Raw genomic sequence first — 17,623 nt, 5'->3', positions numbered from 1 at the left:
GATGGGTTTTCTTCCTCTCTGATGCCGTTTGCACACACTGCTGCTGGATCTCTCTCAGGACTCTGCTGTTGTCTCTTGGGCTGCTATGAACTATAGATGTGCTGTGCTTCTGGAACTGCACTCCTTGTCTTCAGGCAGAGGTTAACTTCCATGGAGTTTGTTTTTTCAGGATGAGGAAGGGAAGCTGCAAAACAATTCAGCCAAAATTTGGGCTGGGTGTTTCTAATGATGTTAACCTATAATTTTCTCCCGACTGCTGCCCGTGGAAAATTGATCCAGGTCTGCTCTTCACCTAAAAGTGACAAGCTAAGACATTTTCATTGTTGTCCTCACGGCTTAAACAACACACATCTCTCTCTCTCTGTTTTTTTTTAACTGTTCTTTCTCAAAAACAGAAAGTGGGATTGCAGTTGTTTCAGGCTGAGAAACACCAAACCCTCTTCATGTTATCAGTCATATTTCATCCACACAACTATTTTATTTCTTTTGTGTCCACTGGGCAGGTGACCTGCAGAATCATGTCTGCCCCAGCTGGATACCTTTTCACACACACCGTGACGTCAGACACATTCACTCTGACTTCTGCTTTGCGCACAATTTCACTTCATTCTTCAACGGTCTACACACTACGTGCTGCCCAATAAATACTTTGCAGTGTATTTCATCCCCTTTCAAGGCAGACTTACTCAGTTTATTCTCCATTACAAGACAACAATCAGCCACACTCACGCCAACCACGTCTGGCCCGCACACACACAAAATAGACACATATAAGAGTTCTGACCTCCTTGTCGTGGGGGTGCGTTTGTGTGACCTCCTGCTGACCAAAAGGGTCATAAAAGCAGGAAGCTTGCAACACAAGAAACAGATCTGTCAGATAGAATGTATCTACAATAAAACCTCCCCCAGCACAGAGCGGCTGGAGAGGTGGTCAGGATCAAAGGAATGGCTTTGATCCTACAGGAGCGGCGAAGGTTGACATGAGTGTGTGGGCCCTGCAGACTTGATCATTTAGCTGCCACTTTCTGTCTCACTGATTTTTGTGTGAAGGAAGCTGTTTTAATAGCTCTGTGTTGGTTATGGAATCACATTGTATTGTTGAGAAAATGCCAAATGTTACAGTGGGGGAAATGTGTATACAATGTGAAAATATACTGTTTTAAAACTAGTGTTACTTCTTTCACAGCACCTGTTTTACTTTGATAGTCCCTGTCCTGTGTGTAGTGTGTCTGGTTTTACTTCCCTTTGTCTCGTCAGCTCTGATTCCTCCCAGTTGTGTTATCTCTGTGTGTCATCCCAGGTTTCACCTTGCATGTTTTTCTGTGTATACCTGCATGTCATTCTGTGAGTTATGGTCTCAGGTTTGTTTGTTAGATTTTCCAAGTTAAGGTTGTAGTGGGATTTCTCTTTAATGTATTGCCTTGATGACATGCTTTGATGTTACTTAGTTGTCTTGATGAAATGCAAAAAAAAAATCTGGTAATTCTTGGTTTTTAAATTCATCAGGTGCCAATCTGCCCAAATATCAAAGAGAAATTAAAAATGCATGCCGTGGAAGAGTTCGGGTCTTAGGAAGTTAAATTAAAACTTTGTACTTCAGATTCTTTCTAATCACTCCTTGTATTCGTTGACTCTCCTGTCTGTGAGTTCTCCTCGGAACAAACAGCTCATAAGAGACACTAAAGACTCTTTCTTCTTTAGACTTGCTTTGTAGTCTGGTGAGACTGTTTCCGTGGCAACCAGGTCCCAGCATTGCTTCATGAACCAGTCTGTCTGGTACAGGTGAGCAACACTACCAACAACCTACCACACACATTCATGTAACTTTAAATAAACATAAAAATAACCTGTACAATTTTAAAACTCCTTTTTCAGCTTTTGCCAAAATGCAGATCTCCTTAATGGTTCTTTCAGCCTGTGTTTTATTTTACCAGTGTAAAATAAAGACATCATGTTGGAGTGCAGAGTTGTTCTAAATTCTTCTAAATGAAAATTAAAAATATATTCATCAAGTGCAGGTTTGCAGATTTGAATAAAATAAAATGTCTGATTCAACCAAAATTCACTTTGCAAAACGTCTTTATTACCTAAAACATGAATGTTGTCATTATGAGAAAGAAAATAACAGTTTTAGTCTTTATTTGTTCTTAAAAAAGAAAAATGGAGAGACAGTTACAGAGTTGAGAATGAGAGCATTAAACCAGTATCAGGTTGAGTCAGGTCAGGACTGGGAACACTGGATTCTCCTCAGTGGCTCTGAGACCAGAGTCTGGCAGCCCTGGGTGGCCTCACAGGTCACAGAGCCCACCTTCATCCAGCGGTCTGCAGGGAGCCTCAGGGTGCTGCTCCAGCTGTAGAGGCCGTCATTCTGCAGCACCACGGGCTCCTGCTCTCCTCCCAGCTGATGCTGCCACTGCCATCCACCTTCCAGGACAGACTCCAGTCTGAGGGGAAGCCCTTGTTGGCCAGACATGTGATTGTTGCAGTCCCCTGCTGTAGCTCCTCACTGGAGGGGGGCAACACTGTCAGGATGGGACGGGTATCACCTAGGAGACACCAATCAGCTTAGAGCACAGGGAGCACACAGCTGTCAATCAAACCACAGACAGTCGGACACCTTTACTGTAAGAGCTGATTTTCTCCGTTAAGAAGTTTCTGTCAGGTGTTTTTTCTGCTCCACCAGTCATTAACTCACACATTGTTTCACTTCCCTTTAAGAAAGCTCTCATGCATATCAGCACAGAGAGAATCATCACACAGTTTGACCTGAAATATCTTCAAACTAGACTGGAAATAAAAGAAGCAGATGTGGAAACATTTACAAAACAAGTTTAAAGTCATCAATGTTGTACATGACTTATATTAATATTAACTGGAAACAAATAAATAGAGTATATATTCAGCGACACAAAATGCTCTTCATGTATATCTAAAGCAGTTTTTAAAGTTCACATAAACTCAAAGTAATTTCAAACAATACTTTACAAACTAAAGACATCAAAGGTCATATTTATATATATTATTTTCCAGTTTTAAGTTGACTGAAATGTAGAGATAACATTTTCACAGAGCAGATCTGAATTACCCTTCATGAAATGAGAGGATGATAAAAAATTGCAGCATCAAACTTCCTCTAAATTTTCTCTCATTCAAACATCAGAAAAGAAATTGTTTAATGATATTTAATATAAAGACAATATTTGATAGAAAAGCAGAATAAACTTACTTCCAACATTCAGTCTGGTTCCTCCACCAAACGTGTACCACAGTGATACAAACTCATTGAGGCGCCGTACAAAAACCTCTGACTGTAGAGAGACACGGCTCTCTGACTCTGAAACAAACAAACTCAACAAAATAATTCACTGTTTGCACAGCAGCCATGACTCAGCTGATATGACTTCTTCAAATAACATCATACAAAGTGAGATGAATTACAGTTAGATCCAGAAGTTTTTGGACAATGACACACTTTCACAATTTTACTCTGTACATCAACACAGTGGAATCTGACTTAAACAGTTAGGATGTGACTGAAGTGCAGACCTTCAAGGGCCACAAAACTCAGTGGTGGCAGATTTATTCTCTTATGTATTAATCACATATTTAATCATATCACATTAGTGATAGTAATATCACTTTCTTACTTAGTTGTGTGCATGTGCACTACAAATAGGCCTTATGCTCTATAACACACGGTGTCACAGTGGGGACATTGTAACGGGAGACATTAAACAGATAGTGAGACTCCTCCTTATCAGGGATGCAAATCCTTAGGTGACGGCTAAGCAGAAAACAAGGTCACAATTCTCTCTGTGAGGAGGGGGTCAAGGATGAGCTGGACTGATTCAACAAAAGGACTAGATGATACAGTCCCTGATAATGCATTGCTTTAAATGGAGAGACTCTTGAGGGATGACTGTTTTGAGGAAAGGCAGCCCAGAAACTTTACCAGCAGCACACATCGTTGTGTGCCTCAACTTTTGGTCTTTTACCCAAGCTTTTTTCCTTGGTTAGGTTTAGGGATTTGAAATCTGATCTACATTATCATATTAAAATTTGGAACACATTGTCAGTAGTGGACCTTGGATTCATCGGGTGTTTCGGCCATTATCACTAGATACTCTCATCCAAGGAGGCCCTGCCAGGGTTGATCAGGCCCCGGAGTCACTGGTTTGTGTTAAATTGTTATTTCTTCTTTCTTCTGTGTGGGAGGTGATCTGTGATGACCACGGAGAGGACATCGACAGCCTTACTACATGCATTACTGACTATATTAATTTCTGTGTGACTAACACCGTACCTACCAGGACTGTACGGTGTTTCTCCAACAACAAACCTTGGATTACCCCAGAAATTAAAGCTGTCCTCAAGCAGAAGAGGAGGGCCTTCAAATCCAAAGACAAAGAGGAGTTGAAAAGGGTGCAGAGAGAGCTGAGGGGACTGATAAGGAATGGGAAGGACAGCTACAGGCAGAAGATGGAGAACCAGCTTCAGCAAAACAACGTTGGTGAAGTCTGGAGAGGCCTCAGAACCATCTCAGGCCACAAACATCAGAACTCTCTGCCTGGGAGGGATGTGAGGTGGGCAAATGAACTGAATCATTTCTTCAACAGATTTGATTCAGCCATGAGGCAGTCTCCAACATCGGCTGCAGACTCACCCACCCCCACTACTGCTGTTCCACCTCTGACACCTCAGGCACTTCACACCTCCTCTATTCACCCTGCTCACTCCTCCCCACCCCCAACAACAGTATCCAATACACACTCAACACAAGGCTCCAGCCTGTCTGTCTCAACCACCCAGGTTAGGAGGGAACTGAGGAGGATTAAAGCCAAGAAAGCAGCAGGTCCAGATGGCATCAGCTCAAGGGTCGTCAGGTCCTGCACGGACCAACTGTGTGGGGTGATGGAGCACCGCTTCAACCCGAGGCTGGGGAGAGTCTCACAGCTCTGGAAAACCTCCTGTGTTGTACCAGTGCCAAAGACTTCACGCCCCAAGGACCTCAACAGCTACAGGCCGGTGGCTCTGACATCTGTTAGGAATAGAAATATTTTCCTGCTATTATTTGCTGCTATTTTGATAATCATCATTACCGTTTCATGTTAATAGTGATGTTGCTTTCCCAGATGCATTCAGATGTTCAAATATATTGGTATTATATCAGTCTTTATTACAGGTTGTTATAACCACTTCAAACTGTGGAGTTGAATCTATAATTTAAAGGTTTTCGAATGTTTTATATTCTTATACTGAAGTCTTCAGTGGGTGAGAAGCTGACTGCAGGGACAGGAAGTTACATGCTTTTGCAGAAGTGAAACCAAAGCAGAGTGAGTGCAAGTTAAGAGCAGGGTGTTTATTATGCATTTATTGCGGATTAAGCCTTAAGTAGTTGTGGTAGACTGAAACAGTTGTTTATATATTTTACATATAAGTCAAGATCATTACACACAGGATGGCCTTAGCCTGGTTGGTTGCTTAAGTTGAGGTCAACTAAGGTTCAGAAAGCAGATGCAAACTCTGCACGTACAGACAGACAAATAGTGAGAGGTCATGACACGTCACGCAGTACACAGCATGCACGCGCCCCATGCGTGCACACACACACACAGATAGACTCATTTAGGTAAGAGTTTATAACTGCAAAGTCGAGGCGTACGTGGTAGTCTGTTACAGGAAGTCCACCTGATGTTCGGGGAGATAAGGAGGCGCTCATGGAGCGACAGCGAAGGCGGGCTGACAGGAAGCATCAGCTGTCGACACAAAGATGATGTTCTATGTTAAAAGTCATTGTGGTTTTGGAGTGATGTATTTCTGCCTAGTAACAGAAAAGGGGGCTGTACTATCTTAACCCCATAAAACAGTTGTCTGAATATGGTAAAGACAGTTCAACACTGATTGGGTTGTTGAACTCACACATGTGTTCATTAAAATGCCGTCTAAATTGCACACGCCTGGATCTGTGGTTATTTATGGATTCTTCTCTCAACATTGAACCCTAACATTTGGGGGCTCGTTCCGGTGAGAGAGGGAATTTTGGTGTAGATGGAGAGATCCAGGGTCTGTGGTGATTGGATGGGCAGATACGAGTCAGTGGTTTGAAGTGAGAGACAAGCCGGCTTAAACAAAGGTAAGGCACATACCTGTTGAATTTCCAAAATGTGCTAGATTGGACATGTCAAATTAAAGTCTACTCACTGAAAATTACTGGTGAATGTCTGTTTTTTAATTTTGGTGAAGTTTTCATGAAGTTTACCGGTTGAAGATATGATAATGAAGTATAAGTGACAGTACTGAGTAATGAGAATAAAGGAATGAAAAGAGAATTAAAGCAGTTGGAGCTGCTAATTTAGTGTGGTAGGGAATTTGGTCATTTTGTGGGTTGGAGCCCAATTGGTTATGCAACCCTTAAGAACTTTCTCGGAGGTGACGCTCCCTGCTGGATAGAGAAATCTATCCTTCACCTAGCGATGACTAGGGATAGTTTCGGGCAACATTCGAGGAGGACTCGGGAATCTCCAAAACTGTTGAGGGTTGTCCTTAATCTTAATCCTGTTTTGGGTAAAGATTGTTGTTTCAAATTATTATAAATTTTTCTAGGACGACAGCGGCGTCTGTTAAGAAGCGCATTTTCTCGGAGGTAACGCTCCCTCCTGGATAAAGACGTTTATCCTTGACCTAGCGGCGACTAATGGGATAGTACGGTACGACAAACCGGGGAGAACTGGGGAACCTCCAAAATTGCTAGAGGTTGGAGCCTCTATTTTGCGCTTTTTTGGCTACCTGTAAATTAAGTTAGGGCTAGAAATGTGGACGGAACGGTTGGAGCTGGTCCGGTGAATTGAGCACAAAAAGTCTGGGACTTATCGGTTGGAGCCGTTACGTAAATTTATCAAAATTATATAGGTGTTAAGAGGCCTGAAACCTGTGCAGTTGTAATTAATAAGACGTCTGTAATATAAAATATGAGATCTATGAGTAGGATCAGTCTCTGTGTCAGTAATGCACAGCCGGATGTGCACTGATGGTGTGTGTAAATGCAAATGAGCAGCGGTGACGCGCAGAGAGGGTGGTTTCAGTTTCGACAGTATTGAGCTTTTTGCTAAATGCCTGTATATAAGAGGTTGGTTTTGCTTATCACGAGAGTGTAAATACAGTTTGAATATATTAGTGTGGATGTATAGTAAATGACTGAATTTTGATAGATGTATATATCTTGAGCCATAAATGTTGGTGTGTTTTATTTTTTCAGTTATGTGTGTGTGGGGAGAAGCGGGGTGTGAGACGATGAGAGGTTTCAGTTTTCTTTTTCTTTTTCTTTTGACTTGCTCTTTCTGATCATGGAAGGCATGTCCAAAATACTCGTATGAAAGCGTATTTTGTGTGATTTTAACCGGGTGAATGCTGTCAGTATTTGATTTGAGTGACTCTGCATGATTTGTCTGAGTGAGTGGAAAATGGAAGTTTGAGAGAGAAAAGGCAGTGCGTGTGAGACGATTTATGACGTCTGAAAGAGGTTAGAGCATTTAAAAGGGGTGTATGAAATAAAGGAGTGTGAAATATATTTCTTTTGTGATGAAAAGTAGGATGTTTTAAAGTTTGAAAGTGCTTTTAATTCAAGAAATCCATGAGAGATGTTATGACAGGTTGAGTTTATTTTTTCCGATTGAAAACACATAAGTATATACACTTGGGAAACCCAGTTAAGAGATTATTGGGTGACTGATGCTATAAAACTGACCTAAAGAATGGTCCTGTGTGTGAAAGAGTGTTGATTGTCATGATGTTTGAAAGAGCTCTAGTTAAATGTGTGTGAATGAAATGAAAGTGTATTGTTTTTGGATCAAGATTTAGTAGAATTACTGATTGTTTGTAGACTGTGAAATTTAAGGGGAGACAGAGTCTGACTGTTGCCTGCAGAAACAGGAAGTATGTGTGTGTGTGTCGGGGACAGGAACTCTGCATGCCCATAAAAGGAACTGAGTGTGTACAGAAAGAACACAGAGAGACAGATGAGGCCCATGAAGCAAATGAAGCCTTTAAGAAAAAATGAATATAATACTAATTGTATGCTTTAGTGTGCCAATACAGGTGGGCTTCTCTCAACTTTGGAACCTTGAGTGCAGCACCAGAACAATAGATTAACAGAATTGGGAGAATAAGCCAGGCTTTGGCTCGAAATTGTGCAGCTTGATCTCTCACTTTGTCCCTGAAACTGAGAAGAAACTCAAAGGACAGTCAAGGACAGTCAATCGCCTGATGAAGACCGACAGAACATCGTGGACTTGAATACAGCAGGCAAACGACAGTGCCACTGATCCATTAACACTGATGACGACTGACGACCAGCAGCAGCATGTAAGAGTAATGCAACATGTACTGTGAAAATACAGGCTGGGCAGTTGAACAGTGGGATAAAGAATTGTGGAAGAGCACTGGACATTGAGTGATATTTTGCCATGCTGGGACTTAAGCTAAAAGAAAGACTGTAAAGAAACAGAGAAGAAGACAACAGCTGAGTTGAGACTGTGTTTGCTGGAGCTTTGAAGCACGAACAGGACACTGTGAATGAAAAAGAGACCGGTGAGAGATGAAGCTGGACGAGTTTGACTGCGAGAATATAGGATATGTTTGGACTGAAAATTGAAACCTGAACTCATGACTGTTTAGGGATGTCCACCACAGCATAACAAAGAGGTAAACATTAGAAAAGGTGAGAATAATGAAAGAAAATAATTGTTATTACCTTAATGAATAGAAAACACACATACAAATTGTTACATGTGAGATTATTTTTGAAATGAATCAGAAGTGAGATAGTTTGAATCTAAAGCTCAGTGGTGAAATGCATAAATTAAATATGAATATATAGGATGCAATGAAGAAACAGTTTACACGTAGTGTACATTAACATGAATACATAGAAATGTAACGAAGAACTCAATGAATTAATTCAATGAAGAAGCAGTTTACACTCAATTAACATAAAATGCAAGGAAGAACACGCTTACATGCATGGCATAATTGGTATTTCTGACCAGAGATAGAGAAATGGGTCATTTAAGCACTTGTGGTAATAATGAAAATGTCTTAGTTTTGTTATTTTCAGGAGTAAAGCAGACCTGGACCAACTCTCCAGCTCCAGCAGTCGGAAGAAAGTTAGAGGTTAACATCAATGGATAAGTTAAGGCAAGTTTCTGGTTGAATTGTTCACAGAATCATGTGTCCATGAACCTGGAAAACAGGCCCTAGCTCCTGGCTGAAGACTAGGAGTGCTTTATTTAAGGTGGGAAATCAAAACAGAGGGTTAGTAATTCGGGGAAGGAGAAAACTGACTGTTTAACTGGAGGGTTGGAAAGGTGTCTGACAGACTACGAAGCCATAGATGCAAAATACCACACACAAACAGAAAATGTATTAACCGTACAGAGACAAGCTCATGAAGCTTGTCTAATCAAAGCTTGATGCATAGAGACATTGATTTAAAACCTGGCTAAGAACATAAGCATATGCATTGAAGATCTGCTTGCTGCTTGTATGAGTGAGAGAATGGTGTGAATGGTTAATAAAATTGATGGAAAGATTTAAAATAGATGGAAAAAACAAAAGAAAAGTGTTTATAAGAGTGACTTAGGAGTGCTCTCGTACTGAGTGATCAAAACCGGTGATTAGTATAGAAAGAAAATGAGAATAATTCAATAATGTGATAAGGTTTAAACATGTATTCCTCTTGTTAAGTTGGCTGTTGAGCTGTGGGTTTATGCAAATTAGCTGGAGCAGAGACACTTCCTGTGTGCGTGCGTGTCGGAGGCTTTCAGTTCAAGAGAGAGCGGTGGCTGTTGAAGAGTATTTGGCGAAATATAAGGGTAAAGTATCAGGATATTTGATTACGGTGGTCAGGTCTGTTCAGAGGGGCAGATTTGGACAGGAAATTTATAATTTAAGGATGATACGTTGTTGAAATTGGTTTAGATCTTATGCTGAATGAACACATGGTAAAGTGAGGAAGGGAGACATTGTGCAAACGGTCTTTGATCTTTTGACGAGGTTTTCGGTGTGTTGAACGGGTGAGATTTAAGATTGTTTCAGATTTTTGAGGCTGTTGTTTTATTTCGAGAGAGGGAGTTTGATTGGACCTGGATAGGTCTGAGAGGGGCCCAGAGAAAAGAAATTTTTGTAGTAGTAAGTGCACTCAGGAAAAAACCTGTCAGGTGATTTTGTTTGGTACTTTGATGAGCTAATAATCAGCTTTTTTTTTTTTTTCATTTTTGTTCTAAGCAGGCCTGGAAGACAGTGAACGGACGGCGTTGACAAAATTACCAAGTACGAAAATCAGGTGGGCTTTACAGAATTATAACTGATTACAATCAGAGACTGAGTGGCGGCGAGTCCCTGTCTAAAAAATGATTGCAGCGAGTCAATCCAGTCAAAAGTATAGAGAACTATTTTCCTAAAAAGGAAAACGAAATAAAACAAATGACTGAGCTCATTTTGCTGATGTGGAGCATCTGATGACGTGCGCAGAAGGCTGCAGTATCAGCAAAAAAATATCATGTGTGAATGCATGTGAGTGAATGCGAGTGATGGGACCAAGGGGGGAAATAAATGAAAGGACAAGTGGGAGACTTAAATAAGGGGGTGCTGATGTTGGGATATTGATGTGTGCTTTGAGGTAATTATTTACTGGGGTTGGATTATGTTATTACATTATAGAATGCTAAATGCTAAAAGGGAAACATTGATGTAACTCAAGTTACCATTAACTGAGGTAACACATGATTAATAACTGTTCTGTTTAAGTTTATTTTGTGTTATAACACAGGTTGGATCATAAGTGGGGAAATTGAGTATGAAATGTGAAGTTCTGGTTAACACACAGGTTTTGTTTCCAGGAAGTTCCAAGGATCCAGACTTTCCATGGAGCAACGATTTTGAGGAGATTTGACATGATGATTAAATTGATTTTGTTCCTTAAAGACAGGTTTTCAGGGCTGGAGCAAAATACCGGAGAGGAGAATTGCTGAGCTGTTCTGAGAAATGAAATGACTAACCTTTTTTCCTTTTAATTGGTTAAGCTTGGGTGGAGCATTTTGAGTTTTTTGCCACATGAGAGGTGTCAAAAAAGAGAGGGGTTTAAGATTTAATTTGTTTAATTTGAAATGGGTTTTAGTATGATTTTATAACTATTGGGGTTGTTTGATAATTTAGATATGGTAAAACTGAGGCAGAGATTGTTAATTCTAAAGAAAGGAGTAAAATGAACTGAATTCTGTTTAGAAGATAAATTGCTGGTGTTAATAAGAAGTTGTACACCAAATTTAGAGGGAAATTGTGGGAATAAAGGATATGCTTTGGGGAAAATAGTGAACATTTTATGAGTAGAAACAGATAGTAAATAGATTTATTTCTAGGGTAGAGGAGAGTTTTTATGAGGATGTTAAAAGTCTCGCTGACTTAAATGAATAATATTGGAAATTATACATGTAGAAATGATTTTGTCATACACATTGCATTTTTGTGCCTTTAACGGAGTTGTGGCTCAGAGAGTCGTCTCTTGAGGGTCACAAACTTTTGGTTAGCGTTAATGATTAGCCAATCTACTGTGAGAATGACCTGAGTTTTGAAGGATTGCACACGCTTACAGACATATAGAGTTCATCAACACACCTGACAGTATTGATTCCAGGCAAAAGGCCTGAAATCCATTTAGCATTTAACTGAATAGGAGTTTCGCTGGTGACTAAACTGTGTGACATGTAAAATATTGAGATAACACATGCAGCTCTAACTTAGTCCTCTTATATAAAATGCAGTTACAGAATAACAGATGCTTGTTGAAGTGACCAAGTTTTTGTTTAAAACAGAAGCAAAGGGAGAAAGCTTATATATTTTGGTTAAGTCTGATAAAGTTTAAGTTAGAAGGAGTCATTACATTAAGAGCAGCAAAATGAAATAAAATGATATATTCAAACAGGTTATCACCCAGGAAATGGGAGCTCAAAATACAGTTAGAGTTCAGCTTTTAGCTATGATGAAGTTTATTTAGGAGCTATTGATAATGTGCTTACACGTAGTGATTAAAGTGGTTGTTTTTTATTATCCTTTTAGTAGAATAAGCCGTTATAATGATTTTCTGGATACATTTTCTTGTGATAGGTGACTCTAGATGAGAGGCCCTTGCAGCAGTGACAGTTTGTGTACAGGATGTGGGTGATCAGATAAGGAACAACAGGAAACATATGACAGCAGTGCAGTAAGACTGTTAAAAGCTGTAGATTGAGATGAGTGATGTTTAAGATTATATAGGAACAAAAGTCAGAAAGTCAAAACATAATTAGGTTCAGGCTTTTGAATAAAGAGAACAATTGAGGGACATAAGGTAGGGGAGCCGTAGTAGGGAGAAAGTGTTCTCTATCCTTTGCAGGAGGCCCAGAAGAGAGGGACCCAGAAGAGGAGCAGAGACCACTTAAGCATGAAGTGTTCTCAAGTGGGAGTGGGCCTTTTATTATTAAGACCACCTAGATGACATGGGGTTGTCTGGTTCGCTAAATCACAGAATGCCGAGAGAGGGTCAGAGTGGGAAAAGTGATCCTAAGGTCTATGACGTCAGGGGTGGACAGGGAAGCAGCTGAATGGGCCAAGGAGTGACCCAACATAATGTATTGCGACCTCTGGTGGTCCAGAGGTCGAGGGTGGGAGTGTTAGGAATAGAAATATTTTCCTGCTATTATTTGCTGCTATTTTGATAATCATCATTACCGTTTCATGTTAATAGTGATGTTGCTTTCCCAGATGCATTCAGATGTTCAAATATATTGGTATTATATCAGTCTTTATTACAGGTTGTTATAACCACTTCAAACTGTGGAGTTGAATCTATAATTTAAAGGTTTTCGAATGTTTTTATATTCTTATACTGAAGTCTTCAGTGGGTGAGAAGCTGACTGCAGGGACAGGAAGTTACATGCTTTTGCAGAAGTGAAACCGAAAGCAGAGTGAGTGCAAGTTAAGAGCAGGGTGTTTATTATGCATTTATTGCGGATTAAGCCTTAAGTAGTTGTGGTAGACTGAAACAGTTGTTTATATATTTTACATATAAGTCAAGATCATTACACACAGGATGGCCTTAGCCTGGTTGGTTGCTTAAGTTGAGGTCAACTAAGGTTCAGAAAGCAGATGCAAACTCTGCACGTACAGACAGACAAATAGTGAGAGGTCATGACACGTACGCAGTACACAGCATGCACGCGCCCCCACGCACACACACACACACAGATAGACTCATTTAGGTAAGAGTTTATAACTGCAAAGTCGAGGCGTGCGTGGTAGTCTGTTACAGGAAGTCCACCTGATGTTCGGGAGATAAGGAGGCGCTCATGGAGCGACAGCGGGCGGGCTGACAGGAAGCATCAGCCGTCGACACAAAGATGATGTTCTATGTTAAAAGTCATTGTGGTTTTGGAGTGACGTATTTCTGCCTAGTAACAGAAAAGGGGGCTGTACTATCTTAACCCCATAAAACAGTTGTCTGAATATGGTAAAGACAGTTCAACACTGATTGGGTTGTTGAACTCACACATGTGTTCATTAAAATGCCGTCTAAATTGCACACGCCTGGATCTGTGGTTATTTATGGATTCTTCTCTCAACATTGAACCCTAACACATCCCACCTGATGAAGACCCTGGAGCGGTTGGTCCTGGCTCAGCTTCGGCGCCTTGTGAGCTCATCACTGGACGCACTTCAGTTTGCCTACCAGCCTGGCATTGGAGCGGATGATGCCGTCATTCACCTCCTACATCGTTCCCTCGCTCACCTGGAGACCGCTGGGAGCACTGTGAGAATCATGTTCTTTGATTTCTCCAGTGCCTTCAATACTATTCTTCCCTCGGTTCTGAAGGACAAGCTGGAGAACTCTGGAATGGACCATCACCTCACAGCATGGATACTGGACTACCTCACCGACCGACCACAGTATGTGAGGACTCAGGGCTGTGTGTCGGACAGGGTCGTCTGCAGTACGGGGGACCCACAGGGAACGGTTCTGGCTCCGTTCCTCTTCACCATCTACACTGCAGACTTCTCCCACAACTCCACCCAGTGCTTCCTGCAGAAGTTCTCTGATGACTCTGCAATAGTCGGGGCAGAGATGGGGCAGAAAACCTCTCTGGTATGTTCTGTTCTCTTCTAATCAGACAAATAAGGCCATGACTCTCTGAAAATGGTATTTCTTATAACTCAGCAGTATAATGCATCATAAAACAATATCATTCATTCACAATAAATCAGCAGTCTAATGTAATACAAATCAGTTTAATAAATCTAATAGTTATCACCTCTTCAGGAGAATAAAGCAAACTAAAACTACATAATAATTTCACAATCATTAATCAGGGGTATAACATGGCATAAGATAATATAATAATCTCACAATTCCCCCTTTTGATCTCTTTTCCAAAGAGATCACTTACATCTTGCAGTCCAACATTACGAGGTCAATTTCTTCTTGCCCTTGAGGCCCTCTGTCCCCCTTTAACGGGTGGACCATATGTGCGATAATCTCTGTGTTTGCGCAGTTCAGATTCAATAAAAACTATGATTACAACAACAATAACAGTAGTTACTGATGACACTCCCATCGCTCTCCAGTTCTCCCACAGCTTTATTTTTACATTGCAGTTTCCCACCCCCATTTTGGTGCCACCTTATACCTTTCAATTATACTCAGACTAGAACCTCTGTCTATGGAGCTTTTAACCTTTATTTTATTGCTGCAGCTACCAGTGTCTTCCAGTCGGGTGATTCACTGCTCCTGTTCTTTCTTCGACCTCAGGGGTTAGACCGCCCTTTAGTCGGTGCACAGATCAGGGGATTATTCTGCCCCGATTTCAAACAAAGATCTGCGTATTTTGGGGTCACTGCCGTGTCCCCCTTTTTACCAAGAGCCTCTCGAACCTCGTTGGTCTGGTGTTCATATATTTTCACCAACCCCTTCATGGTTATTGCTGTGTTTATGGGATCCATCTTCTCGAGGAGCCCAAACGACACTTGACCCCAGTTGCTGTCTTGGGAGTCTCTATGTCTGTCTCTGCTGGAAGGATCCTCGTATCTCTGTGACCTCATCTGGTGTCTGTTCCTTTCTCTGTAAGAGACAGAAAACCAAAACACCTCTCTGCCTAGCCTTAATAATCTAATGTTGTTATCCATTGTTCCTCTAGTGATTCAAAGTTGGTTTAGAATCTCATGTTCAGGACTCTCTGACCCAGGGACTTATTCTAATCATAATTTATATGTGTGTAAGCGTGTTTGCATTTAGCCCTCTGCACTCAAAGTCATTTCCTGCAATATATCAGACCGGACATCACGCCGAACGAAGCTTATGACCTTCAAAAGACTGAGTGCCAACTCATTATGAGCACATTTGCAATGTGTGTGTAAAAATGATTATAACCACTCATTTTAGTAAAGAAATCAAAAACAAATTAACCATTTTTAATTCTAACACATTATAAGCTTAAGTTTTGCCATACCTAAATTATTAAACACACAAATAGGGTCATAAAAATGTTCATATAACCATTGTTAGATGTTAAAACTCAACTTCTCAACTTCCCCCTTTTTGACACACTCCCATGTGTCAATTCACCGGAGCTAGAAAATTAAAAGAAAAGGTTAGTGACATCATATCTCAAAAAGCATCAGAAATTCTCCTCCTCCAGTCTCCCTTATCCTCCTGCTCCTGCAAAAACAAAACAAAACAAAGCGAAGCATCCACCCTTCTCTTGCCGGCTGGGTGAATTGTTTGTCAGCATTTACTAATCCTAAAGTTCGTGCAGTCTTTGTCTCAGTATCAAGTCAGTCCATCACAGTCCAGTCACATGCATTCATTCACACACATTCATACCAGATGTTGCTGATAATGGAGTCTCACGCGCAACCTATTCGAGTATCCATCACCAGCAAGATGACGTCATCATTTTAAAAAGAAAACAATTCTTTGTTTTTTGAACTGGATTGACTCGTGCAATCCTTTTAGACTCAGGACTTCTCCTGTGATCAATGTCCCATATAAGTGAATTTCTCCCAAGCCCATTATAATCATGGAGAAGCACACTCTGCGACTGTTTCCAGTAAGAATATTTCATAGCGCTTTAAATTTCAATCTGTTAGGCCTGATTTAAAGAGCTGATTATTAAATCATGAACTCACAAAATATCAAAATATCACCACCGGTGGATCACACCTCTCAGATTTTCTTATCTCAGTGCACTGTAACAAAAGCAAACACAAGCGTAACCAATAAAATACTAATAGAATAACACATACTAGGGCCCGTTGCAGACATGTCCAAGCATAAAACCATCTCTCTCTCTCACTTAGAGAAAGAAAACAACCCAAACCTCACTAAAAAAATCAACCTAGTGCTAAGCAGAACCCCAAAATCAGCCAGAAATTCACAGGAAAGTTTTTGCTTCTCCTGGGACAATATTGTGTGGGAATGAGAACCTCAGGTGCCGTAACACCTTTCGTTCCTCCTTCAATTAACTCTCAATCACAGAAAATGCAGCACTCTGAAATAAAACTTACACTATTAGTTCATCATTTTCACTCTGTGCCACTGTTCCTCATCAGGGCTGTAGGGAGCACAATAAACAATTCAGTCAAGGCCTTGAGCCATAAACAGACATCTCGCACAGACATTATTTTCATAACCAAACCGTTTTAGACCTTGTCCCTTAAATCTACATAAATGCCCTTTGGGTGACATAAAACACATTCTAAGTAATCAATAGCTTCTTATAACAAATTCTGTATATTTGGATGTTTGTGTGCAGCATTTTGCATATCAGCATAAGCATTTGTTAGCAAAGCATTCTTCATTGCATCACCGTGTGTGTGTGTGTGTGTGTGTGTGCATCACTCTTCATTGCACAAGCGTGTGCATGTGTATGTGTGTGTATCACTTCTCAGTGAATCAGCATTTCGATTTGTGTGTGTGTGTGTGTGTCATTTCTCACTCAATCAACGAGTGCGCATGTGTTCATGTGTGTGTCTCTCTTCATTCTGAGTCTGTGTCTGTGTAGACGTGTGTGTGTGTGTGTGTGTGTGTGTTCATCACTTTCCTGTTCTGGTGTTTTGGGTAAACCACAGCCTGAAGCGTGCCCTGGGGTCCTGCCCTCCTCCTTTTCAGTCTGTTTGTGATCATTGCTGCTGCTGTTCAAAGTTCAGTCCATCCTGGTTCTGACCCCAATTGGGGCAGTCCTTTTCTCCAGTGTCCATGCTCACCGCAGGTGAAACCTGCATCTTCCTCTGTGTTTTTGTCCATTCTGAGGTGCTTTTTGACCTCAGTTGCTCCTCCTGTCTCTGTCGCGCCCTTTTTGCTGCCCGATCATCCGTGTTGGTCCGTCACTGTCCTGCACAGTGTTAATGCAGAGTTATCAAGGTCAGCATTATGTTGCTCGGCCTCACTTTTCATCCGGGCTTATTGGGCGTCTCGTCACAGCTCTGTCAGCTGAAGCTGTCTGAGAATTTTCCCCCGTGTAGTGAAACGGGCCTTGGGTTTAACGCCCTCCGTCTCCGTTGCATGAGATCCTTTTCCTGCAACACTGTTGACATTTTC

At 41.0% G+C, this 17,623-nt stretch overlaps 1 pseudogene; it reads right to left on the bottom strand.

Moving 5' to 3' along the window:
- Positions 1–2,075: 2,075 nt before the first annotated feature.
- On the bottom strand, positions 2,076–15,365 carry LOC120435579 (annotated as a pseudogene).
- Between the last annotated feature and the right edge of the window lie 2,258 nt (positions 15,366–17,623).

This window comes from Oreochromis aureus, linkage group 22 (genome assembly GCF_013358895.1).
Source record: "Oreochromis aureus strain Israel breed Guangdong linkage group 22, ZZ_aureus, whole genome shotgun sequence".
Classification (NCBI taxonomy): Eukaryota; Metazoa; Chordata; class Actinopteri; order Cichliformes; family Cichlidae; genus Oreochromis; species Oreochromis aureus.
Note: the sequence above shows the minus strand (reverse complement) of the source record. Positions and strands in the feature narration are given on the sequence as shown.